Below are 20,521 nucleotides of genomic sequence, written 5' to 3'. Positions count from 1 at the left end.
CTCCGCGGCAGCGCCCGCTCTCTCTGACAGCCGCTGGGCAGCAGGTGAGGCCCCGGGTGCTGCGCTCCGTCCCTGCCGCCTGCGCTGGGCAGGGGAGTCGGAATTTCCGGGCGTGCCCGGAGACTGGGAACTCCCGGCAGGAGGACGCGGCTGACCGGAACCCTCGGTCGGAGGACGGGTTTGACCCCCGGAACCCCGGCGGGAGGGCAGTTCGACCCCGGAACCCTCGGTGAGGGGACGCGTTTGATCCCGGAAGGCCGCGCTGGACCGTCCGGGGCGCCAAGGGCGTTGAAAGTGGCTGGCGCCCACCTGGGAAAGCTCCTGGGGCGGTGGCGGTAAAAGGAGCCTAAGAGTAGAAGGAGCGTCTGCTTTTAATTTTAGAGCTATATGTGAGGAAACCAAAACCTGCAAAAGAAATCTAAAAGTAACTTCTTGCAGTTTATGTTAGAGTTCTTTGGAGCACTTAGTGAATGCAACGCCTGAATTTTTGGAGCCATTTCTCCAACTGCCTTGATTGCAGGATGGTTATCATTTCTACTCTACCCCGCTAGGACGACTCAAACCCTACACAGATGTTTGTTTGCTGAACACAGCTTCTTGACTCTAAGCTTAGTTATTCATGTTGAAGTGAAAACAAAATTCACTAGATTTGCGGCCGTATCTTTTAAGGAGCAGTCTATTCCCTTTTCCAAATGTCCCATGGAGAAATCATACATTAAAAACTAAACATTTCCAAGTACTGACCTGTATAAAGGGTAGATCTTAAACACACAGGTGCTGGACATTTTTCCGTAACTGAAGACCTGCCTGGCCCCGTTCAGTGACCTGAAGTGCTAATATGAAGAGCACTGTCTTGCTGTGTGGCCTCCTTCGACTGCAGGTGCTCTCAGAAGAAGCCAAAGTTCCTGAATTAGCAGACCACTCCTCTCCAGTACAGAGCATTTGTCTTCTAAAAGCTGTTTGTACAGAGTTAAATTAATTCCTGTTGGTGGATTTCTGTACGGAAATATTTTTGCACTAGTTTCTCTGGCTAGTGTGGGCCCTTGCCTTAGTTGAAATGGAAATTAAAACTAAAGCACAAAGTTGCAGGAAAAAGTTTTAAAGAGAAAGGGACTTTAGCTGGAGAAGCCTTACATTCTGATTCACTGGTTGCTTTTTGTGTAGTATGATTTAGGTTGTTCTCTTGTCATTCCCTGTGTTCTTATAAATTGGACCTTAGATCTAAAGGCTTAATTGGGTCCATGATCACCGTATTTGGCAAGTCTGCTTCCAAAGTGGCTTTAATTTTTAAGAATTTAAATGTATCTGACTTGAAAAGACAGAGACCTGATGTTCAGGAAGTTCAACTTTGCTATAATATACTTTACCTGATGACTGAAAACACACTTTATTCTTTCTTTTCTCTCTTTCCTTATTTGTAGGAGAGAACATAACTTATTTTTCAAGGAGGTAAAGCACTTTGAACCCTCCCTCTAGATCAGTGGGAAAGTCTAGTCAGTGCATTCTTGGGTCTTTGGGCTGTAGGGCAATGTTTACACAGAATGGAAAGTTTCCTTCCATGGTTCCAAACCCAGGGTTTGAGACTGCCTTCCAAGAAGGGTTGGGTCATTTTATTTTAGTTTTAAGCCCCTCTGAATTACTCAGTTTTTTTTTCTTACTATTTCTCATCTCACTCCCCAGTAGGACCAAGAGCTGGACATTTGGTTTTTCTGGTCTCTGTGTGAGGTCGACATATATGTATCACCTGTGTCCTGTGCAAGGATTCTGAAGACTTTTAAGACTCAGCCTCGCTGTGATGCTGGATTCCAGAGCAACACACCTTTGAACAAATTTACAGGTGAGAATAGCTTTCCTCTTTTCTAGAATTTTAGAGACTCATAAACTCTAGAGCCCAGATGTGGTAAGTTTGCTGACAGAGACAGATGGAAGTGTCTTTGTGTCATGTAAAAAGAGTAGGGAGAAAATATGTCCACACCCCTTTACCCATTCTTCTATGGGTCTGTGGTCTTACCTGTAAGAATACATTAAGAATACTAAAAATAAGAAAATGAAAAAAATGGAAATAAAGTGTTTGTAAATGGGGAGGGGAGGAGGGGTTGAAGAGAGGGCAGGGACAAGGGGGAAAAAATGAGAACCAAGACCGGTCATGTAAAGGTACAAGATCCCAATGATGAATGTAACTGTACTGTATACCTAAAATGAACCAGTAAACTCAATGAGGAAACAAAAAGAATACTAATCTTTTGGCTGAGGATTTGACTCAGTGGTTCCACCACCTGCCTTACAAGCGCAAGATCCCAAGTTCAATCCCCAGTACCAAAAAAAAAAACCAAAAAACAAAAAACTAATTTTCAGTCAGACACATTGCAACTATTTTCCCCCAATTTTTTGGTATGTACTTTTAGTTTTTATGCTCTGTAGAAACTTTAAGGTGTGTGTAGTAAAAAATATCAGTCTCCCTTTGACAGTTTGTATTTTGGTTTGAAAGAACTGCTCATTTCAGCATTTTTAAAAACTTGCTAACACAGGTAAATGAACATGTGATTAGAACTATGTCTTACTCAATTTTGTGTCACCGTAGTGAAATGCCTGAGATAATTCACTCATAAAGGAAAGGCTATTTGGGCTCACAGTTCTGCAGCTTCCAGTCCAAGATGAAGCGGACCCGTTGCTCTGGGTCCCTGTGCGGTGTTGTGGATGGCAGTGGCACGGGCCATGTGGCAGAGCAAACACTCACTTCATTAGCCATGGAGTAGAGAGGAAGAGACAGAGTCCCGCAGTCCCCTTTGAGAACATTCCTCCAGGGAACCGAGGGTCTCCTGTAAGCCCCATCTCATCTAACAGCTCTGGCGTCTCCCAGTAACCGAGCCTTCAACACCTGAAACTTTGGGGACGTAGCATATCCAGACTGTAGCAGCTAGGAACATGTGATTGTGGAAAAATAAAAAGACTACTGAAGGAGGACTATTTCTACCAGGCAACATAATACCAAATTAATGAATGTTGGCATAAAGATAAGGTCGATGCTGATGTGTAAGAGTTGGAAGGTGGATATTTGAATCATTTATGTTATCATTACTCTGGTTTTGTGTGTATTCTCCTTTCCATAATTAAAAAAATGTTAGCTTTACAAAAGAAAGAATAATGTGGGAGGGACCCAGCTTTGTGCTACTTGCTCATACTTACTATTTATTAAGCAGTTCTGTGCTGAACACTAGGAGTATTGTGTTTATAAAGCCAAGGTCTGGGTCTCCCGTTCTTACATAGGACACAGAGCTTAGTGCCATGTTTAAAGGTGCCAGTCCCTGAGTCATGCCTGGTGTCTAATGCTGGCTTTGCCTCTTACTAGTTGGGTGATTTTGATCTTTTTGTTTCAAAAACTGAGGATATGCCATGTGCCTCACAAGCAAAAAGACCTGAGTTCAATCCCAGGTACCAAAACACACACACACACACACACACACACACACACACACACAAAACAACGAACAAACAAAAACTGAGGATATTTCTCTAGGGCAGAATCTGTTTTCTTGCCTTACCCATCTCCTAAAGACTGCCCATGTTCCCTGACTTATTGGTCTCCTTTCTCTACCTTCAAAGCCGGCAACATCGCTCCTCTCTGACCCTGTTATGAGCCAGGAAAGGTTCTCTGCTTCCCAGGATTTATTTGATTAGATCAGGTCGACTTGGTTGACCCTGTATCATCCCCATGGCTCAAGGTCATTAACTTCAGTCACATCTGCGAGTACTTTTGCATGTAAGGCAACATACTCGAGTTTTGGGGAGTGGGACATGGACATCTTTGTCCTTCTGCCTACCACAGATTAATTTTTGGTCCCAGGGATTGAACTCAGGACCTTGCATTTGTGAGGCAGGTGGTGGCACCATTGAGCTAAATCCCTGGCCCTTGCCTACCCCAGATTTAAAGGGACATAGATGAGCAGGGTAGAAGCATTACAGAGACTGGGCAGGGAGGGAGGCAGAGAGGGTCCTCTGGTCATGCTCAGTGTTAGTTTATTCCAATGGCAAGAGGAAGTCTTGGTCTGATTTACTTCCCCAAATCTGGAATCAGCCATTTTTCCAAAGAGCCTCGGTTGGTTGGTTTAAAATGGAAAGCGATACTTAGAGACCACGACCTGGTCCTTGGGAGTGCTCATTGCTGTTGGGTTGATGGTTGTTTCAAACCATTTCAGTAGTCGTAGGGAAAAACGTTGTTCGAGGTAAGATAATTCATACTGATAACTTCCAAGTCTGTTTGGTTTCATTTCTTTTCCTTTTTTTTTCTTTTGAGACATGGTCTTGCAGTGTAGTCAGGGCTGGCCCTGAACTTGTGATTCTCCTGCCTCAGCCTCCCAAGTGTTGAGACTGCAGGTGTGTGTCACCATCCCTGGCTTATTCTGTTACATCCATACTTCTTTTTCTCTCTCGGAAATCCAAGTCCCAACAGCACTGGCACAATTAGTTATTCACTAAAACCTTGGGTAACTTGAGGGAGGAGTTATGCTGCCCCACATTCGGGTGAAGTACCCTCACAGATTACTTGGAATTCTCCCATGCAGGAGGTTTCTCTGTCCCTTCATCTTTAATTAGGCACTCAGGACTGTTTATTGAGTGTTTTAGTTATAATTTAGCACTACCTTATTTTGTTCCTCACATTGCTCCCACTTGGCCACTGGAACCCTTTCATGTAGCTCCCATGTCCCTGTGCCATGCTGAGTACCAGACAGGTCACTTATCTAGACAGTTTTGAATGTTCCCTTCCTTTCTGGTACTGCCTCATGCTCTGAATCCATCTGATGCAATCCCAGCACTGATCTTAGAATCAGTCATTTCCTAAGAGGTGCTGGCTTTTGCTGGGATGGTGTAGGGGCCACGGGCCAGTGCTGGCCAGCTTGCCTGTCGCCTTGCATTCCATCCACAAGGAGCCTGGCTCCTGCTTTCTGCCTCTCGTGACCCTGTACCCGTGTGTGTGCAAGGCAGCACGGGAACTGTCAGCCCATAGCCCCAAGGGATCCAGCTCAGTCCACTGGCGTCCAGTTCTTATGGGTACTTCCTTTGGCCTGTAGTCCCGAAACTGGCCCAACAGGTGAAATTCTTTAGGCAGGATGAAAGGACATTTTCCTATCCTGAGAGTATTTTGCCTGCCAGGCGTGTAGGTAGAGAGCCCATGGCTTCCCTCAGCAGACCTCTGACTCTTAGTAACCTTGACATGATAACATATGGAATGTGAGGCCGCAGCTACCCTCCCTGGCACAGAGGACAGTTACTTAGTGACTGTGCTGGTTTTATATGGCTTCCATCACAAATGACCATAAACCAGAGGCCTAAAATACCAGGAACGTATTCTCTCATAGTTCACAGAGCTCAGAATGAGACATCCAGCGGCAGCAGGGCTGTGCTCCCTCTGGCAGCTGTGGGAAATCCTTCCTCTCCTTCTCAGCTTCCCTGGTTCCTGGTGGTCCTTGGCTTGTGGCTGTGACACTGCAGCCTTCCTGTCTTCACATGGCACCTCCTCTGTGAGGACATTGGCCATTGGATTTGGGTCCCTTCCTGATAATCTAGGGTGATCTCAAGCCCCTCTTTCAGCGTTTTATTAAATACCTTGCCAGACCTACTCCAAAGCAGAGTGTAGTAAGCCTTTATGCACCAGCCCCCAGCCTCAGCCCCATTCCGCCATTTGCTCTCCTGATCCTGTATTTTGGGTTTTGTTTGCTTCTGCAGAATTTTGAAGTCATGTCATTTCACTCCCCCGTGGTACAGTATAAATTTTGTTTGAAAGTTTCTTACATAACTAAAATCCTACTAACATTAATGAACAAAATTCCATATCTCATCTAATACTGTATTCACATTTCCTCAGTTTTCTCTGTGCAGTTGGATTCTTCCAGTTGGGATTAAAAAAAAACCCTTTCATTGTACTTGCTTTGTACACCCTTAAATCTCTTAATAATGTATGCTGGGCATTAATTTAACTCAGAAGACTCTTACTCTTCCATCTTTGTTCCTGTTTCAAAGTAGTTGCATGCTCTCGTGCTTTTATTCATTATTTAAATTCATACAGTAAAATTGACTTTTTTACAGTCACGTGAGTTTTACAATGTGTAGATTCTTGTTACCATCACTGAAATCCTGATAGCAGTTCTGTCAGCAAACCCAGAAAGCCAGACCAAAAAAAACCTTCTCTCATTCTGCCCTTGTGGTCAAACCCTCCCTGACAACCATTGATTTGTTCTCCATCCTTGTAAGTCCTGCTTGTTCCAGAATGCCATACAAATGGAACAGTACAGCAGGTAACCTTCGAGACTGGGTCCTCACTACCATTGAGATCCCTCTGTGCCTGTGTCTCCCTCACTGCCATTATCTGGACTCCACAGTGTGTGTCCACTCGCAGTGGAAGGACAGTTATTTCATGTTTTGGGTGATTATGAATAGAGCTGCTATAAAAATTTGTTGATGGGCTTTTATGTAAAGAAGAGTTTCAGCTTTCTTGGTGGATCCCTAGGAGCACAGTTACTGGGTCATAGTGTAAGTGCCAGTGTACTTTTAGAAGACGATACTAGACTGACTTTTATAGAAAATTTTCCAGAGTGGCTCCACTGCTCTCTCTTCCTACTTCCATGTAGGAAGGTTCCAGTGGCTCCACATCCTTGTTAGCACTTAATGTTATCAGATTTTCCCCTCAGAGCCATCCTAATAGATATGTGTGTTTTATGAGTATTTTTGGTTTTGTTTTCTAGTTACCTGATTTCAGGTTTTTGACATTATAAAAATTATTTTTAATAATTTTGGAATAAACCACTGAATTAAATTTATTTTATATACTTGCTATAAAGTTAAATATTTCTGGTTTTCTGATGATTTGCTACAGTGAGATATGGCAAATATTCTGTACTGAAAAATAAAACCAAATGTTAGGAGTATTTTTAAACCTCACTGAGAGATTTGGCTAAGGATTACATATAGTGATCATACCTAGATTCAAGATGCCTTTTGCAGTGACCCATTTATATTCATAATACGCATCTTGTATCTCATTCCCATTATACCATTAGTGGTCCATGTTTGCTTTTGCCATTGGTTGTATGCTGTTAGGTCGATGAGTGTGTAGTTAATTAACTATGAGCGAATTGGGTGCAAGTGGAGAGTAATTTCTTTGAATGCCTTTAAACTGTAGTGAACACTGTTGTAGTTTGAAAAAACAGGCTCCTCTGCATTTCTGAAATAGAAGTCAGCGCTTTCATCTAATTCCCTTTCTCCGTTTGACATTTCCCTTGTGAAATGAAGGTCCAGTGCCGCTCTCCTGGGGTGGTTGAGGAACTGTGGTCACTGGTCACTGTGCTTCAGGTCACGGAGTTGATCAGGAATTGTTACCAAAGTGCACTGTTAATGTTTGTCCCTGCCCACTCCTCCCATCAGGTGAAACTGTAAACTCCTCTGGTGCACAAGGTCATTGCTGAGGGAGGCCCTGTCTGCACTTCAAGTTCTGTGGTCTTCTTGGAAGAACAGTGACGTGGAAGTTTGCTCTGTGGCTTGATTTTCCCTCTTTCACATCTGAAAGCTTGCTGGAGGGTTAGATCTGTGTTAGATCCGACCTTCCTTTCCGAGCCAAGGATGTTGTGCTGGTCAGGGAAGATTGAAGACATGGCCAGATGAGCATTTGAGGTGGTTATGGCTTGAAGCTTCGGAAGCCAAGCACTGGGAAGATCTGATCCAAAGAGTTAAGAAATAGGATGTGTTTCTGCAGCCAAGTCATTTTCAGTTTAAAACTAACGTATTCATTGACTGATTTTAATTACATCACGTAAAGTTAGAAAAAATCAGAAGTAGTGAAGGGTTATTAAGGTTGCTATCACCATAACATCCAAGGCTTTGTTTCGTTTACAAAGTTATTTGTGGATCTTCTTTCAACTTTATGCTTATTGAAATTATTTTCATAAAGTCATTTATGTGCTCATTTATGTTTGAGGGTTGGGGGAAAGGACGGTGGAAATGCACTGGGCCTTTTAAAAAGCCAGAATGATATACCTGCTGCCCCCTGGTGGCAGCACCTTAGGCAATGTAGGTCAGAAGCTAGAACTTCTAGAGCGCTGAGCCCATTGTACTGCCCTGACCCAGGTCCCTAGGAGCCCCTAAGCAGTAGGGTTTATCTTCCCTACTCTTCTCAGGATCGCTGTCTGTGTGAACTCAGGAAAACTGTTTCAAGTCAAGTTTTCACTGTCTTCAACTTTCACATGTAATGTCTAGTTTCTTCCAGTTGTAACATCCTGTGGTTAGCTGATGGTGTATAGTGGTACACATCTGTAATTCCAGCTACTCAGGAGCCTGAGGCAGGAGGGGTAACAAGTTCAGGGCCAGCCTGAGCAACTTAGTAAGACCCTGTCTCGAAATTTAAATAACTAAATGAAAAGGGTGGGCTGTAGCTCAGTGGTAGAGCACTTGCCTAGCATGTGTGATAGGACAGTTACTAGCATGGGTTCAATTCCCATTACTGCCCGCCCCAAAAAGATCAAGTTCCATTTTTCCCCCTGGCAGCTGTACTCTAATGAATCCCAGATATTTCTTCAAGAAACAAGTTCTAGAATGTGTCTCGAAGTGTCCCATGGCTTCACCTATGAGCAGCAAACTACGTAAATCCATCACAACAGTCCACGTGAACCAGTACAATGACCTTGCATTTTTATGAAAAGCTTAAAATGCTTTTTGTTTGTTTGCTTGTTTTTGGTACCAGGAATTGAACTGGGGTCCTTGCACTTGCAACGCAGGCCACTGAACCGCTGAGCTAAATCCCCAGGCCTAAAACGTTATATTATTTTTAAAGCTTTTTAGATTTCTAGTTGGAAAAACATATAACATAAAACTCACCGTTTAATTTTAAATGCCACTGTACCACTGTCACCATTATTCATTTCCAGAACTGCTTCTTATTGCAAAGCGGGGACTCTGAACTGTACCTCCTCCTTCCCCACCCTGGCAGCCCCTGCTGACTACCATTCTTTTTATATCCCTGTGAATCTGACTCCTCTGGATACCTCATTAAGTAGAACTGAACAGTATTTGCCCTTTTGTAACTAGCTTATTTCACTTAGCAGAATGTTCTCAAGGTTCATCGGTATTGTAGTAGAAGTCTCTTGGGTGGCTGCCATCTCTCGGCTGCTGTGAATAATGCTGCTAGGACCATGAGGCTGCGGTGTCATTTCCAGTATACCATGTTTATTAGTGCAGAGGAAGGCTTACACAAAATGTTTTTCTGAGAATAAAAAGTTACATCTCGTTAAAAGAACCATGCCAGATAAGTAGCATTTGGATTTGTATATGGATGAATAAGGTAAAAGTGATGAACGTTTATTGGGCATAGTTAAATGCCAGGTGCTATTAGGTCTGTGGTACATTGTTTTATTTAGTCCTATCATTGTGTGATTTCACCTCTCTCAGAAGGCTGTTAGCCATCATTTGTCTCATCTGTGGACCAGAATTTGTTAGTCACTACCTCGATATAGCAGACCTTGAGGAAGGCTTTAGTTGTCCCACTTTTCAGTGCTGTGATCAAGGTTCAGAGAGAGAAAATTCCTCAAACATAGGCACACGGCTGAAAGGGTGCAGGGCGCTCCTGCCTGTGAAGTGAGGTGCATCTGCTTTGAAAGTGCTCTTGCGCCTGCCCCACAGCAGCTCTACTGCCAGCAATCACACCAGACAGCTATAACCCAAAGGCTGTTGGAATATCATGAAGTTGCACTGTGGTCATCGTTTATAAATGGAAAAACTTGAGTGATATGTGTGTTAGCCCTTTCCATTGTTCTTGCAGAGAATAGGGTTGATGCAGATGGGCTGCATCGCCTGGGCTGTAGCGCTAAGGTTTGCTGCTGGGGGATTGTGCAGAGTGTATCTCCCCACTTCCACAGGGTGGCTTTTGTTTGCTAATCTCTGAGCTCACCTTCCGCTGTTGGTTTTCTCTTTCTCCTTCCTTCCCTTTGGCTTGGCAGGATGCCAGGATTGCCATCATTGCACTTTGCACCTTCTCACTTTAACTGCATGGTGTTTGGGGCTGGAGCTTGGAGATGCTCTGGCACTGGATTTTCACACAGGTGAAGGCTACAAACTGTCCCAGCAGGGGTGAGGTGGGATCCTAGGAGGCCCAGCAAGCTAAGAGGGCAGTACAGCATTTATGTTCTCACAGTCATAGTTGAACAAAGCAGTAGTGATACATTTTCTGAGGTCCAGTTAAGCCGCTTAAGAGTTTTTAGGACCTTAGGGTCACCTTCCTTGGGGCTTCAGAAACCTAGAAAGGGGTGAGGATGCAGACCACTTCTAGAGTGTCTTCAGGGACCTGTGGGTGCAGAACGCTCGCCAGTTAGCATAAGAGGTGGGAGTAGCAGACAGTAGTAATTGCCACTAAGTATCTGTTCCCTTTTAGTTCCCATCTGATTTATTTTTGTGTGTAAGCGTAGGGACTGACATGGGGACAGAGATGTGTGGGAAGAAGTCTACTTTGATTGAAAGAGGGACCTGGGGGCTCACCCTGCCCTTCCTTGCTCCTTTGAATATGACAATATGGCTGGAGGGAACCCTGAAGAACAGAAGCCACAGGTAGCAGTGAGATAGAAGGAGCCTGGTGTACGTGCACATGTGACCACAGGTTCTCCCGCCCCTTAGCACACATGCCCAGGCAGGTGGCTTTGTAGCTCCTCCCACAAAGGCAGGAAGTCAGTAACTTCTCTGGAACCTGACCTGGAGAGACCAAGCCTGGGAGAGGTGAGTAGGCCCTTTTTGCAGGAGAGTCCTCCTTCTGTGGAGACTCAGAGCCTGAGCAGGGCACTTGGAGTTAGTTGGGGTGGGAAATGAGTCAAACACAGAAAGATCAATCAGATGAGTTAATTGCGGTAAAGCTAATGAGAGCCGGGCTTCCTACTGCCAAAGAAAGGAGGTGGACAGAGACACGCAGAAAATGAATGAGTCCTGTAATACGGATTAGGTTTAGTATGTTGGTATAAACTCCTAGTTTTCAGTACTATGTTATAGATGTAATTATAGGTATAAACACATACAATTGTTGACACAGTGTGTATTTCTCTGAGGGAGGGGGAAGATAAGACATAGCTCAATCGAAGTGAGCACACATCACACCAGATCTTGGCTTCTAAGTACCATTTTCACTAAGCGGAACGGAGTCCTTGGAGAGTGGCTGATCCCCAGGCTGGGACACAAAAGTCTAAGGTAAGCTAGAACATCTTGAGGAAAAGAGCAAGAGAATTGCCAGGATGAGGTCCATGAGGTCAAAATTGAGAAAGTCTGAGCATTGAAATGATAGCATTGGATAGAATAGGAAACCATAGGTCCTTATAGATAGAAATGAGGACATGAATAAGAGACAGGTTTGATGGATGAGGTATTTACATTGTTTTTAAGGATATCCTCGTGCAGTATTATTAGCTGTAAAGAGAGGAAAGATACTTTACTACCATTGCTGGGCCATGATAGAGTGCTCAGTAATGGAACAGATGGAAACAATGTGCCACATGATGGGGTAAGAATTCAGAGCCTGAATCTAACCAGGAGGCAACGTCAGACAAAACCAAACTGAGGGCTAGTGAAAAAAATGGCCTGAAAATCTTTAAAAAGATTGTGAATCAAAGAAAGACTAAGGAATTGTTCCAGACAAGTAGGCTAAGGATGCAATAACCAAATGCAGTTGGAGTTCTGCCCTGTGTCCTTCTGCTGTGAAGATATTATAGAACAGTTGACAGAACTTGAAGCCTGTGCAAAGGTGTAGTAATGCATTTTGTTACCCTGATGTTAGGCCCATGGTACGGTTAGATGAGCAGTATCCTTGATGAAAATAGATATTAACATGTTCGAAGTGGAGGCCTTTAGGCTGGCAGCTTGCAAATGGCTTCTTTCTGGGCAGACATTTACTCCATACCTACCACACTCCCACGTCATGGGGTTGAGAATTGAACATGACTGGCTGGGGCCTGAGCTTCCTGCCACCTGGAGAGACAGAGTACAGGGACCTAATAAAGGGCACAAGGGTGCATTGGATTAAGGGAGATGATGTCTGAAGTGAGCTGAAAACCTCGCAAGGCTAGGAGAATTTTACCAAATAGGATGTAGAGTAAGAAAGACCAGAGGGTTCTGAAGAAAGCAGCAACCTTGTGAGCAAAATGGATAGACTATGCCACAGAGTAGTGTGTGGCATGGCTCAGATGTGACCAGAGAGAGTATAGATTGACCTGTGACTGGCCTTTGTGATTTGCATGGAAAATTTAGACTCCGCCTTCCTGAATTTATTGACTGTTGTTAAGTCACAAATTTCTCTCAGGATTAGTGGCTGTGAACAACTAACATTACCCACAATTCTGTGGGTCAGGATTTGAGAGCTTCTTAGCTGATGACTCTGGCCTGAAGTCTCTCACAGGTGTACTCAAGGTACTGGCCAAGCTGTGGTCATGCCCAGGCTTGACTCTGGGTAGCTCTGGCCCCACATGACAGGTGGCAGGTCTGGAGTCCATTCCAGCACTGGTAGAGACCTCAGTTTCTCTCCACATGGGTGTCTCCATAGAGAGGCCACCAGATGGCAGCAGGCTCCCTCAGAGCCAGGGCTCTCAGCAAAGGCGTGCTCCCAAGAGAAGCCATGGTCTTTTTATAACCTAACCTCAGAAGTAACATCCTGTCACTTCCTGTATATTCTGTTTGTTTGAAGTGAGTCACTAAACCTAGCCTAAGATCTCCATGGGCAGGAATTGTATGAGGTCAGGGTCATCTGAGTATCTGCCCACCAGAACCCCTCAGCCAGGAATAGGCAGAAGCACAGTCTTGCACACATCTTGGAGAGATCCCTGGCTATGTGAGCAGTAGCAAGTGCACCGAGGAGATGATCACCAAGATGGAATTAAATGTGTCTGTGCAACAAGCTGCCAGAGAGTCAGCAGGGTTGGAGGGTGTGAAGCACACCAGTGTATGCATGCGCTGCAGGGTGCTCAGCCACAGGTAGGCACCATCCTCAGAGTCTTCTCATGACAAGACTACAGTTTAAAAACCATGGACCACCAACTCCTTTACTATTCCCAGCTATTTTGAGAACTAGTTCATGGACTTCAGTGCTTAGAAACACCTTGTGCAGAGAAGGCTTTGAGGATCCCTTTGCTGCCTGCATACTGGTAGCTATGTTTCAAAATGCATTATCCAGTTGTGAAACAGCAGGGGTGTCATCTTTATAAGCTTTGCCTCGACTGCCAGTTGTTAAATACACAAATGGAAGCTGTACATTGGCCGGGCCACCCTTTAAAATTCTGACTATCCCTTTGATCATAATGTCTAAAGGACTGCAGTATTTTTCTTCTGAAATCTTTTTTGAACTCCTCTTTGAACACAAATTAAGATAAAGCTTGCATTGGGATTTTTTTGGATTTTAATTTTAGGCCTGTAATCACCAAGCCAACATGAACAAGAGTAACCGAATTTGGGGAGTAGAACAGTACATATAGCAGGCAGCAGGGTCACAAAACTGGGGACGAGGAGGCCAGCAGGGTACCACCTGTGAAATATTGTACAGAGAGAGAAAACATTTCAGATTTCTCTCCTGTCTTCTACTTACAGCATTATATTCAGAATTAAAGACGGACATAATAAACATGTGTCCCCAAGAACAGCTGCCACCTGGGGTATGATCTGGACCCTTGTGCCCCCTTCCCCCGATGGCCCAGCTGGCTCTGGACACCAGCTCAGGTGCTCGGGGCCCTGTCCTGTGTTAGGCTGGTGACCCCAACTATTGAAAGTAAAAAATGTAATATATTTCACATTTTTAAATGGTCATTCTTGTGGCTTAACATTTATACTTCATCTGTTGACCTTGAATCAGAAGAGTAAAAAACATAATGTTCTTAAAATGTGTCCTCAGCCTTTTTACTTTGCTACATAAAATAACAGCAAATTTAAAGGATTACTATGTCTTAATCTTGGAAATGGCTACCTTTTAGTCTGAGATTTTTTAAAATTTATTTTATCTGTTTTGTATAACTTGGGACACTCAAAGCACTTTTTTTTCTTTTAAAGATATAGGTTTGTACAATATTAAATCTTAATATTTGAAAAATTTGCTTTTCTGGTTCATTGAACTTCACACATAGAGGAAGTCTAAAGCCAGGTGTTTCCAGCACCCTGCGAGCCTAAGGCAGCAGGATCAAAAATTTGATGCCAGCCTGGGCAACTTGATGCTTAGGAAGACTCTGTCTCAAAATAAAACAAAACTTGAAAGGTCTGGTGATGTAGTGCAGGGCAAAAGGCCCTGGGTTCCATGCCCGGTTACACACACATGCACATGCACACACACAAAGGATGTCTTTGCTGGAAAAACCTATGAAAGTGAATTTCCTGTGCCTTACTTGCTTTTACAGTACACAAAGCATGAATCCTCTTTAATACAAAGGTGGTTATTCAGAAGCATCCATATAAACTAAATATACACCCTTCCATAATCAATGATTTCCCAAAAGGTTAATCACCAGAGTCATCTGAAGAGTTTTTAAGAAAAAACTGTATTTTATTTTAAACACTGTCTTTTAATCCTGAAATTTGGGGATTAGTTCTTGAATTCTAAACTCCTGACTTACGCCCCAGGCTAGCCTCTGCCTGCCCTTGTCCCTGAAGGCCAAGCCCTGGTTCCCAGTAGCAGGGGCCTGGAAGGCTGCCCCTTCCCACCATTATGACCCCACTGGGGTCAGATCATAAGGTCCTAGCCTGCGTAAGCAAAATTTCTGCCTCCCTTTCCTGTTCTCTGTGACACACTGGACAGACACCTTCACTTTGGCAGTCAATGTAGCATATTCTAATAATACATTTTATCTGTATCTATTTAAAGATTTATTTATTTTTAGAATTCTGTTACTGGGGTGAAACTCATATAACAAAATCATTTAAAAATGAACTCAGCTGTATTTAGCACATTCACAGTTTTGTTTGGCCCCCACTTCCTGTCTGGTTCCAAAATACACTTTCATCCCAAGAGTGAACTGTAACCCTTCCACCCCTCTGCCCCTGGCACTGCCAGCCCCCTTTCTGTTCTGGGTATGTATCCGTGGAACCCCATAGCATGAGCTGCGTCTGCCTCCCCGCCTAGGGTAATGTTTCCAGGCCGTCGCTCCACTGCACAGTCAGTGTGTTTGTCTCCTAGGGCTGCTGTAACAAAGTCCCACAGATTGGGTGGCAGGAACAGCAGACCTGCCTCCTGTCCAGAGGCTGAGAGTCCCATGGTCATCGGTGTTGGCAGGTTGCTTTCTTCTGAGACTTCTGCTCTTGGTGTATAGGTGGCTGTCATCCTCCTGTGTCTTTGCATGGTCTTTCCTGTGTGCCTGGTGTCCAGATTTCCTCCACATGTTATTATACTGGTCACATTGGATTGAGGCCCACCCTGAAGACCTCATTTTAATTTAATTGCCTTTTAAAATATTTTTGCCTATCTCCAAATACATGTACATTCTGAGGTATTAGAACTAGAACTTCAACCTGTGAATTTGGAGGGAATCCAGTTGAGTCCATAATAGTGTGTCACGTTGAAGACTCCATTTATCTACCATTTTCCACCATAGAGTATTTGTCTTGGGTACCTTATCTATAGTTGCACTTTCTGTGGCTTCAGTTACCAGTGGTCAACCAAGGTCTTAAAATATTAAATGGGAAATTCCAGTTTTAAATGTACATTGTTATAGTGTGATGAACTCTGTCCTTTGTCCAGGATATCCACGCTTGTTACTCATTTAGCAGCTGCTGTAGTGACCAGATCACTGTTGGGGTGTCATAGGGCTGTACTCAGGCAAGGTGACCTTTAGTTTACCTAATAGTGGCTCTAGAGGGTAAGAGATATACCAGTGAGAAACTGTAAAGAGTTTCCTTTAAGTGGAGAGGTAAAATACAATGAGGTATTTCGAGAGACCGCATCAGCACAACTTTTCTTGTAGTGTATTGCTAATACTCTGTTTTTAGTTACTTTCGCCATCTCTTACTGTGAGGAGTTTCTATGTAGGATTGGTACCGTCTGCAGTTTCAGACACCCCCAGGGTTTGGACTGCTCCCCTCTTGGCGGATAACTGGTGCACTGCAGGAGACCTGAAGCTCCAGGGCAGAGCTTGTGAGTGCTGGTGCCCTTGCCCAGCACCTGTGCCGGCAACAGTGAGCCAGGCGTTATGCTCTGGCCAGAGTCCTCGTGGCATCGCCATCTGTGGCCGGGCACAGACCCCTGAGTGCTGGTGCCAGCACTGCCACCTGCCTTGGGCAGGTGTGCTGAGCCCTGTGTGCTCCTGGGTGGAGCTCTGGGTGGCCACCAGAGGTTCATTCGGCGCGTGGTGGATGCTGTGTAGGAGCTGGTCTGGATTGTTACTCACACGAGGTTCGGAGAGGATGGCGCCCTGCCAGGAAGCAATGTGTTCCTTTGCAGAACTGAGCGTATTCACGCATGCATGGAAATGGAGACGTGGCTGCGCTGGACGGAGTTGGTCAGGGTGCCTCGGGGCTCCCGTGGAAGCCCATGCAGGCAGTGGCTGGTGCTCTTGCAGGGACTGCTGCCTCTCTCCAGTCCTTTGGGCTGGGGACTGGCAAGGTGAAGGTTTCTGTCCCCATCTCAGAGCCACAGCAAGCCCTGGGAGGCTAAGCAAGGGTGGCCCGGGGCACTGCCAGTCTGTCCTTGTGACTCCTTCTCTGCACAAGGCCTGCAAAGTCCAGGCCCTGCCACTGTGTCCACTGCCTTCTCTGGATAAGGAGCTTGGGGAAACTGTTTCTCTACTGTCTTCTTTCATTCAAAGCAACTCTGTTTGTTGGGCCTGCATGTGCCAGGCACCAGTGTGTCCTCAGGGTTCCTGGCTCTCCTTTGGGAAGTGGACAGAAGGAAAAGTCACAACCCAGGTGGGCATCTTCTGAGCTGGGAGCATTTGCTGCCTGGTAGGCATCCCTTCTGAGGGCTGTGCTCACCTGGCTGCAGACAGGGCCCTTTGCCTGCACTGCCTCACATTGCATTGTTAACCACACCAGCCAGGAGAAGGCCTGCATGTCTCAGAGCAGCCCTTCATGGCAAAACCCAGCTTGGGTGGGTCACAGGGCAAGCAGAACACCCCTGGCCGTGTGTGTCCTGAACAGGTAGTGGGAGCTGCTCTCCAGGGCAGGTGGAGATTTCACTCAAACCAGAACACTGTAACCCGATAGGTGACATCAAACAAAGGTCAAGGCATTTTGTAGATGATTACGAGTGAAGTCAGAGGAGTAGTGAGCCAACAGGAAATAGCAGAACGGAGGCTGAGGTATCCAGAGTACTAATGTATAAGGAGACCTAGTATAGGCAAAGCTATGCTGGGCACAGAGACAGAGAGGTCCTCAGAGATGGGAAGGGGAGTTTCCTGGGGAAGGGTAATGGGGTACAGGCACTGGGATGGAAGGACACCCCACTCCTAGGCCCTGGAGGAGAGGGGGCAGCCACCTGGGCCGCCAGCAATTCTGATCCATTTTGCACACATCAGACTCATAAGATCACATGCCCTGGTTCCTAGGAAATAGTTCCACCGTGTCCCAGGGACACACAAAGAAACCTTGGCCAAGCGTCTAAGAAGAGAAAGATAGACTGTGTGAAGAAGTGGAAATGTCTAGAACAGCTCCGGGGAACCCAAGGGACCTCTGGGTCAGACGACACGAGCACCCAGCCTAAGGGATCAGTGGTGGAAACAATAGCAGTGTCCCCTGGCCAGCAGTGTGTGCCAAGTCCAAGCCACCCAGGCCAGGACCTCCTGGGCGGCAAGGGAGGGAGGAAGCACAACTCAGGTGTGTTGGTGGGGCCCAGAACTGGGGCTGTGGGTCCATATGGTCTCTAACAGTGCAGTTAAGCCTGCTAGGTAAAAGCTAACACTTACAGCTGTGGTGTTCACACTGGAGGAAATAGGAGTGGGGGAAACGGTTTGGTCAGGAGGACCAGACTGGTCCTTGAAGAGCAGCACGACGTCTATATGTGGTGGAGAAAGGGCCTTTGTTCAAATCCCTGTCGGTAGGCAGTCTACGCCCTTGGGAAAAGTCAGCTCTGTTGATTTACATGCAGTACATCTCACTCAAGTTCAGTGTTCTTTTTTCAATTCAGCGAATCTGACAAATGTACTCAAGCAGTGACTACCACAGTTGAGGGACAGGACGGCTCTGTCATCCCAACCTTCCCTGGCCCCTTTACAGCCAGTCTTGTGTGTTTGCCCAGCCCTGCGGCCACTGCTGTCTTACGTCCTCTACCCATTGTTACTGTCTGTGCACTCCCGTGTTTATGCATTCTCCGGTTGGTGGGCATTTGGGCTGATTACGGCTGTTGGCTCTTAGGAACAGAACTGTTACAAAGGTTCAGGCATAGCTCTTTGTGTGTGTGTCATCAGCTTGTTACTTTCCCAAGAGTGAGCTTATGGTTTGTATGGTAAATGTCTGTTAATCCTGTCAGACATCGTCAAGGCATTTCCCAAAGTTGCTGTACCCTCTTACATTCCCACGGGCAGTGTATGAGAGCTTCGGTTAACACTGTGTCCTTGCCGGCCCTTGATGCTAATAGTCTTTTCAGTTTTATCAGTTCTAGTGAAGATACAGTGGTATCCCACCGTGGTCTTTCCCTGATGCATTTCCTTGATGACTAATGATAGTGAACATCTTTTTATGTGCTTACTGGGACTCCTATATCTTTGGTTAAGTATCTGTTTAAATCTTTTGCCCATTAAAGATAGTCTATTAGTGTATGTTTGTGATACATAATACTGTGATTACATTTGTTTTGGGAAAATGTTTGTTTGCTCACCATTAAGACTGTCATTGGCTGTAGGGTTTTCATAAATACCCTTTATCAGATTGAGAAAGTCCTCTTCTAGTTCCTGTTTGCTGAGAATTTTTATCATTAATTTGCTGAATTTTGTCAAATCCTCATTTTCCATCTATGGAGATCACCTTCCATTTTGAATCTGTTTCTATGGTGAGTCATTGATTGATTTTAAATGTTAACTATCTTGCATTCTCGGAGGAACCATTTCTAGGTACCAATATATTATCATTTTTATATATTGATGGATTTGCTTTGCTAATATTTGTTCAAGATTTTGCATTATATGTATTATTGATAGGGGTCTGTAATTTTCTACCAGTGTGATTATTCGGTGTGGTATCAGGATAATAGTGGTGTCATAAGTGGGATTGAGAGTGCCCTTCCTCTTCTCATTCCTGGAAAGATTTAATACTGCTTTTATTTCCACTGTGGGACTTAATGTTTGCCCTGCTAGATTTTGGACTTGCATGGGTCCTGTTCCTTTCTATCCTCCTGTTTGTACCTTTGGGGATGGTAATGTTTAACTTGGTGCCATTACAGCCCGGGAGCCTTGGACAGGCGGCAGAGGATCCCGATGGAGGCCACTGCTTGCCCTGCGAAAACTAAGTCTGGCTGGATTTGAAGTTGGGGAGAGGAGGGCTCTGCATACAGTAGAGCTGCATGGGGTGGGTAACAGGTTTCTCACTTTCCCATTTTGGAGTGCTAGCGTTTGCCCGGAGGGCCTTCACTGAGCACCTCTTCATTTCCCCTAGCTGAGCACACGTGGGGATCCGGGTCAGGCTGCTATGGAAGGATCTGCCCTGTGGCTGGCTAGGCAGGGTTGCAGCTGAGGCCAGCAGGTTGGGTGGGAGGGTGCCCCTTCTTCTCCTCGGGTTCTGGGGCTGGGAGGAGCAGATTCCCTGTCTACCTTACCTGCTGGAAACAGCTCCTTGGAGAGCTGCCTCTACTTCAGACAGGAAAGCAGGAGGAAGGCAGAGGGAAACTTTCCTTCTCTTGAAAATGTGTGCAGCCCGGCATGGTGACTGCACCTACAATCCCAGCACTGGGGAGGTTTAAGCAGGAACATCTCAAGTTCAAGACCAGCCCGGGCAACATCGTGAGATCCTGTCCTGGGGGCGGGGGCAACTCAGTATGAATTTTGAAGGAAAAACACCAGACTTCAAAAGATCAGAGCAGGACACCTGTGCCCCTCTACCCCCCCTCTGCCTCCTCTCAGCAACGCATGCTGGGGTCCTCAGCCTCTGGGCTTCAGCTAGGACTCTGGTGAGCCCATAAGACACGGCGTGGTATGTGACACATAAGGTGTCACCAAGGACCAAGGAGGTCCCCTGAAGAGTGAATGGGTCCTCCGCTTGCCCCATCTGGGGGGCATTGTAGGCTGTCTGACTTCCATCACAGTAAAGGAATTGTGAAGTCCGTCGGTCAGAGGGGTGCCAAGGTTTGTCAGGCAGGGGAAGTATTCACTCAGGACGCATTGTGGGCCAGGGCTGGGGGTTTTATGTGGTCTCCGGTTGTGTGTTCCTTCCTCTGCCCAGCCTCCTGTCTGCTGGGCTAGGTTAGAACCAAACTATTTACCATTTGAAGTTTAAGAGTGAAGCTGCTTCCTGGGGACTCAGGTGTGCGGGAACTTCCTCATTGGCAGGTGAAAAGCACAGGCCCCATTTACAGGCTTTTTACATCTTTAAGACCCTTGGGCTTTTT

The 20,521-nt window shown here is 45.6% G+C and overlaps 1 protein-coding gene across 13 annotated transcripts in view; it reads left to right on the top strand.

Moving 5' to 3' along the window:
* Ggact (gamma-glutamylamine cyclotransferase) overlaps positions 1–20,521 on the top strand; it is a 41,728-nt gene that overhangs the window by 7,509 nt on the left and 13,698 nt on the right. For 4 of the 13 annotated variants that reach the window (XM_019204583.2, XM_010604611.3, XM_010604610.3 and 1 more), the window contains exon 2: positions 1,681–1,837. The gene's annotated coding sequence lies outside the window, so the exon portion shown is untranslated. Of the gene's footprint in view, positions 45–75; positions 230–309; positions 425–818; positions 881–1,164; positions 1,600–1,680; positions 1,838–20,521 lie in introns of those variants that run through there. The other 9 variants (XM_019204586.2, XM_010604609.3, XM_010604606.1 and 6 more) reach the window with 8 other exon arrangements.

This window comes from Fukomys damarensis, unplaced genomic scaffold, assembly GCF_012274545.1.
Source record: "Fukomys damarensis isolate Sample0158 unplaced genomic scaffold, DMR_v1.0_HiC HiC_scaffold_6, whole genome shotgun sequence".
Taxonomy (NCBI): Eukaryota; Metazoa; Chordata; class Mammalia; order Rodentia; family Bathyergidae; genus Fukomys; species Fukomys damarensis.
Note: the sequence above shows the minus strand (reverse complement) of the source record. Positions and strands in the feature narration are given on the sequence as shown.